We start from the raw sequence: 7,306 nt of genomic DNA, 5'->3' as shown, positions 1-7,306 counted from the left end.
GGAAAGTCAAGGACAGTTGCTCTTAAGGCTGAGGAAGAATCCCCCAAAGCAGCTACCTCAAGGAAAGGCAAGGGAAAAGCGCTCATCACAAAGTCTGATACTGAGTCATCAAGTTTTGATAGTGATGATGACTCAGAAACTGAAAGCTTGCCTGAGATGGATGCTGATGAAGAGATGATGAAGCTGTGTGCTCTTATGGTGAAAGGAATCACAAGGATTGCATACAAAAAATTCAGGAAGGGAAAGAAGTTTTCCAGGAAAGGTGCAAGTTCTGATAAGAAGAGTTTCAGAAAATCTGAAGGCAAAGGAGGGAAGTCTGACAGAGGAGATTACACAAATGTCAAATGCTACTACTGTGGTAAGAAAGGCCACATATCTCCTGATTGCAAGAAAGTGAAGAGTGACAAAGGCAAGGCTCTTGTCACAAAGAAGAAAAGCTGGACAGACACTTCAGATTTTGAAAGTGAGGAGAATTATGCCTTGATGGCAAATGCTGATAGCAGTTCTGAAGCTGCTGAGTTAAAGGTACCTCAAACTACTTATTCCTTTCATACTGATGATATTAATGAGTTGAGAAGATATCTTAAAACCATGTTCATTAGTTATAGAGATCAAACTTTAACATGTGAAAGATTAACTTCTGAAAATCTTGCTTGTAAAAAGAGGAATGATTATTTAGAAAAAGAGTTAGTCATGTTCCATCAAACTCAGAAAGATAGAGATGATGCTTTCTATGTTAGGGATGAAGTACTTAAAATGAATGAATCTCTAAAAACTGAGTTAGAAAAGGAAAGAAAGATTATCAGGACTTGGACTAACTCTGGCAGAACAACTCAGAATTTCTTAAGTAGTGGAAACTGGAAAGAGGGCTTAGGTTATGGAGATGATAAGAATGATAAAAGAACTGTAGAAATTAAGCCTATAGTTGTTAAACAAAAGCCAAAGGTAAAACCTGTTAAGTTTGTAGTTGTAAAGTCTGATAATAAAAAATTAGAAGTTAAAGAGGAATTAACTTCAGACAAACTAAAACAGGAAAAGCCAACTGAAGTAAACGTAGGCTTAATGACAAAGAAATAGCTTAAGCATAAGCTGAAAGATGTTAAGAATGTAAACAAGGTAAAGTCACCTAGGAAAAATAGGAATGGAAAGGAAGGTGTGAATAAAAGCAATGATTATAAGCCTGTTCCTATTGCTCCTAGAAAAACATGTCATAACTGTAGAAGTTCTAACCATCTGGCTTCTTTTTGCAGGAAAAATAAGAATATAAACTCCTTACCTTCAAAGTCGGGAGTTCAGAGTCAGTCTATTAGATATAGGCCACAAAATCCTTATTTTCATTGTGGTAGTTTATGGCATTCCATTTATACTTGTAAGGAATATCATAGTTTGTACTATGATTATTATCAAATAAAACCTTTTTAAAGAAAGTTAGCATTGTTCCTTCTAGTGTAAGTTCTGATACAAAGTCTGATAGTGTAAATGCTGATAAGAAAAATGTTAACATAAACTCTGATGCTAAATCCGATGCAAATGTTAATAAACTTAATAAGGCCAAAGGATCCAAGCAAGTCTGGGTCCTTAAAACTAATCATTAGTGGTCTTTGTGATTGCAGGGCAACAGGAAAAACATCCTAGTTCTGGACAGTGGATGCTCAGGACATATGACTGGAAATAAAGCCCTGCTATCAGATTTTGTGGAGAAGGCTGGCCCAAGTGTTTCTTATGGAGATGGCAACATTGAAAAAACACTGGGATATGGCAATATCAATCTTGGGAATGTCATCATTGAGAAAGTAGCTCTGGTCTCAGGACTTAAACCCAATCTGCTGAGTGTTAGTCAAATCTGTGACAGAGGTTATCATGTGGCTTTCTTTAAAGAACACTGTGAAGTTGTAAGTAAATCTACAGGCAAAATTGTTCTGAAAGGATACAGGCATGGTAACATTTATGAAGCCAAGCTTTCAACAAGTACTGATGGTTCTGCAATCTGTCTGTTAAGTAGAACATCAATTGAAGAAAGCTGGAATTGGCACAAGAAACTCTCTCATTTAAATTTCAACAATATAAATGAACTAGTCAAGAAAGATCTTGTGAGAGGACTGCCAAAATCAGTATTTGCTCCTGATGGCCTTTGTGATTCATGTCAGAAGGCAAAACAAAGAAAATCTACATTCAAGAGCAAGACTGAGTCATCAATTCTTGAGCATTATCACCTACTACATGTTGATCTATTTGGTCCAGTTAATATCATGTCTATTGCAAAGAAGAAATATGTTATGGTCATAGTGGATGGGTTCACCAGATACACATGGGTGTATTTCTTGCATACAAAAAGTGAAACTACATCTATCTTGATTCATCATGTCAAGCAACTGGACAAATTGATCAAAGATTTTGTGAAGATCATTGTTAGGTCCCAATGTGTTTGTAGAAGGGGGGTTGAATACAAACAGTACCAAATAATCGAATAAATGCGGAATAAAAAAAAGTGAAACAAAATTCAAGTTAAATAAAAATATTATTAAACTTGAAAGGTGTTACAACAACTGTATCGATTACAAGGTATTAATCTCAAATCAATTATCACAAATCTAGAATAAATTCGACATGAACTTTTTCTATTTTTGCAATAATTAGAATCAAATGCTAAACGCGATTTGAGATTAAGTTCTAGGGATTTTGATCCGCTAGATTGTTACACAAGAACAAGATAAATAATTCTAGTGGTTTGGATTTAACATTAACAAACTAGAATTTTGATCTTGATGTAAGCAGAGAAGAAAATAAAATGTTTCAAGGCGGCTGCTTTCTTTTCTTTGTTCTTGAATGTGTTCTGTATGATTGAGATCATTGAGTTGAATGACTTCTGCTTCTATTTATCAACAGCCGAATTAATTGAATTGGAATGACAATCCTTTAAGCTTGTATGACAATCGGTGAGACTATCCTTTTGAGCTAGCAAGACAATCGTTTGAACTAGCATGACTATCGGTAGGACAATCTTTTGAACTGGCATGACAATCGGTATGACAATCCAGATTGTCATGCTAGTTCATTTTCAATTGTCTTGCTGATTTAAGATTGAATTTAATCCAATTAAACTTCTGAAAATTCCTAAAATTAATTCTGAATTAATTAATCAATTAATTTAATTAATCAATAAATTAATCTTTGCAGATATAAATTATTTTCTTAATTAAATTATATGACTTAATTAATTAATAGAGAATTAATACTAACCCTGAGCAGCATCCATTCTTCTGAATATCTTCTGAAAATCACTGAGAATTATGAATCAATTCCACCACTTCAATGCTGACACTCGATGTACTGTCTGGTTCATGAGTGACTAACTTCCGTGACGTTTCTTCATGTCTTGACTTTGATACTCTGATTTTCTTCAGATTAAATCCTTGTAATTAATTGATACCCTGGCGAGATCTCTGTCACTTGAATAAATCCATGATCTTGATTTATATCACTGAGGCATGATCAACTTCTTGAACTTCTTCCAGTGAATTAACTCCTCAAGTCTGTAGATGAACCTTATTTCTGAATCCTTTGACAGATATAACTTTGCGAGATCTCTCTGACGGTAGATCCACACTTTACTTATTACATTCTTATTTGAGTTGAGTTGAATCCTCGAATATACAAATAGGCTATGACATATGACTTACAATCTCCCCCTATTTGTTTGTTAGACAATAACACACAAATACCTAGAGGATAACTCAACTAACAAATAAGAAAAAGATATAAACATACATGCAAAGTAAATAGTAGAAAAGTTCTGGACTAGATTTAACATTTTCCAGATTCCAAGTAGATGTTCCTCTAGACTGAACATATCTTCAAGTAGTTCCATCTTCATTTGTACAACCACATTTCCTGTTGAGAAGCCTATATCTCTTGCTTCTCCCCCTATGAGAATCAACTGATTAAAGAAGATCACCTTCGTTTTACCACCTCTCCCGTACAATAGGATCCGCAGATAAAAACCAATGGTACTCCCCTAACAGCTTCTTCCCTTACTAGGAAATCACCTTGTGTTTACCACCTCTCCCGTACAATAGGATCCGTAGTTAGAAACAACAATGGTGTGGTGTAGTGTACATTTTTAGGATCTTTTTCTTCCTCCCTGCTATTTCTCCCCCTTAGTTGAGGAATCCTCCAAAGTATTACTTAAGCTTTTATCTCCCCCTTAAAGAAGGAATGTATGCCGTCGTCTGAAGGAGTCCTCATATTTCACTTGGTTGGAAAAGAAATAACAAGTAGTTTCTCTTTCTTCCTCACTGTGAGTGTGTGATTGTGTTTTAGTGTACCTCACATGTGTTTCACTCTTCTCTCCACTCGTGTTTACACTCATTCTCACAAGTGTATCACTCCACTCATAGCTCCAAAAATCAGCTGTACCTGCAAGGAAAATCACCTTAGCCATCCTTAAGGAGGTCACAGGTGGTGCAATGGGAGTTCACAAATCCCCATCCTTGTTAAACTCGTCAGATGAATCTGAGTCATAATCTACAAGTTGCTAGTTTCCCTTTTAGGGTTCCAGATTTGAATTCTGGGAAGGTAAACAATGATCCAATGAATTTAGCATAAAGATCAAAGTTCCCTTCTAATGTCTGTGAAGACATTTCCTTGTGACTCATCAGGTAATATCTGAATCATTGTCAACAAGTTGCCGATCTGCACCTATGTCAGATCCACTATCCGCAGATGCATCCAGGGGATTTAAGCCTGGGGAGGTAGACACTGACCACTGACATATGGCTTTTGGATCAGTATCCTCTCCTAACACCTATAAAGGCAATTGGTCCACTAACGAACCTTGAACAATCGAATCTGACCTTAAAATGGTCGAAACTCTTGTTTCCGTCAACTCATCCTTTGTGTGTGTAACCTTTCCTTGTGCATCAAGAATTGTTTATGTTTGAAGTGGTGACACTACATCGGATGCCTTGGCCGACAGGCAAAATTCAATAGACGCACCCTGTTGAGAGAATGAATCTAGTAACTGTTTTTGTGCCTTTTCAGACATTACATCTTTTTGAGAAGATGTATGGGGGCTAGCAGTTGTCTCGGTTTAAATACTACTCATCTATGTAGGAGACAGAGCTACTGTGTTGACTACAGAACCTTCCTTATTTGGTGCACTAAGGCACTATCCTCCTCACGCTCATTCATACTACATTTTGTGGTAAGAGAGTGTTGTTGGTTGGTTCTGTTTTTTGTGTTTGTCTTTACAGTCTGGGATAGACGTTGTGGGTTTTCAACCTCATGACTGTCAATGAAAGAAAGTCATTGGAGACTGAACCTGTAACACAGAATATATGGTAATAGAGAGAAAATGATTTACAATAGTGATTTCAAAAGATTTTTACATGAAATAAGAAATCACTAATGTAGAAAGAAGTTTGATTTTGTTTTTCAATATGAATGAGTTTTTGATAAAACATTGATCACTTAGGGTAAAGTCTAAGTAATTCTCATTCATATCAAAAGCTTACAAATATCTGCAACATAATGTTAACAACATATCATTGACCGATACTTGTCAAGTACTTTAGATACTAATTGTTATGTTGCATAATCAATATACCACTGCACATATAAAACAATATGATTGTGCCTAGTGATAAAATAGTTATAAATATGACGACTCTACTAGTTCATATAAAATTACAACTTCTGTTAGAGTGCCATACCATGTCCTTGACGATTGCTTGAGCAGTATACTAGTTCATACCAACCTAAAGTGAGATTGTGAAGAAGAGATTGCATAGTCCAATAGATCTGCAGCTGCAAAGTCCATGAACTGTGGTGCACTGACTTCCTCTTTTGACTCACCAAACAGGAGTACACTTGTACACATCTTACTAGAGTACAATTCCAAGTGTAATGTGCAGCAGGTGTCTGATATGTCGTAATATTCTCAAGTCTCGTCATTGGTGCTATATGTTAGATACTGCTTCCTGATAATAACCTAGCACAATATACAAAATTACAATGATAACATTCCCAGCTTGCAAACAGCCATATCCCTCAGATAAACCTTTGCTGTTATCTCCAAAGGTAATCAGGGGGCCAGCTTTCTCAATCCACATTTGATAGCAGGGCTCTATCTCCGGTCATAAGTCTTGATGATCCACTTGTCAAGAATCCACACTACCGGTTACACCTGTATACTGCCCTGCACTTCAAATGGATTAGACCTTCTTCGGAACCCAAACTTGGTTGGGCCCGGCATACTTGTAGAACTGTCCTTTGTCAGACAAAACAACATTTTTAATTTTAATTGTCTCAACTTTCTCAATGACTGAACATTTGACCTTGTAAACAGCCTTAACAAATTTCTGTTTAAGCTTAGGCACAAATGTCTCCTTTCTAGCCTTAGAAGGACTAGCAGTCTTAGACCTATCATGCTTCTTGTAATTCACATGCTGACGAGGAGTAGTCTTATCATTAGACACATGCTTACCATTAAAATAAGCATACATCATATTAAAAGCACAAGACATACAATTAGTAACACCACATGCTTTATGAGAGTGATTAACAGCAGGCAATTTATGCATGGTAGACATGGCATTATTGTTATCCAACTCATGTGTGTCTGAGTTAGTCTCAGTTGCTTTCACAACTTTGACTGGAACTTTCGACTCACTTGACTTGGAAACAATCTTCTCATAAGCATGATCCTCAGCACGTATTTCTTCTTGAATAACAGAAGAGGTCGCATCAAATGGTTCAGCAATTGATGCTTTATAGAGGGGTTCATCAACACCCTTAAGCACATGTGGTACTTCCCTCCCTTTAGCACAGACATGAGGAGGGGAGTTTATGCCTAATTCTCCAATAGCAACATTGTAATCATAACCTATTCCAGATGTTTGATTAACCGCTTGCTTACTGTAGAACTCTTTAGCCTTCGAACAAGAATTGAAGTAGGCTCTAACCTTAGTCTCAAGACCGGTGATCTTGTCTTTGAGAATAGTTTCGAGTTTTCTATAACAGTCAACTCTATTCTCTAGAAAAGATACCTGTTCTTTTAATTTGTCTTGATTAATGTGCACAAGTCTTAATTCATTGACCTCTTTCTCAAGGTCTGTGATCTGTAAACTTAACAGTTCATTATCACGACGTGCACAATCTAAGTTACCTCTTAGATGATAAACCATTTCAGCATCAGAAAGTTTTACCTCTATTCTTGACGATGAAGCTTTTCCATCAATAGCCATAAGAGCAAGATTTCCTTCTTCTTCATCTTCACTATCAGTATCATCCCAGCTTCTTCCCTTTG

The sequence above is a fragment of the Apium graveolens genome, chromosome 2 (genome assembly GCF_009905375.1).
Source record: "Apium graveolens cultivar Ventura chromosome 2, ASM990537v1, whole genome shotgun sequence".
In the NCBI taxonomy this organism is placed as follows: domain Eukaryota; kingdom Viridiplantae; phylum Streptophyta; class Magnoliopsida; order Apiales; family Apiaceae; genus Apium; species Apium graveolens.
The sequence above is the reverse complement of the archived record's forward strand: the minus strand, read 5'-3'. Positions refer to the sequence as shown.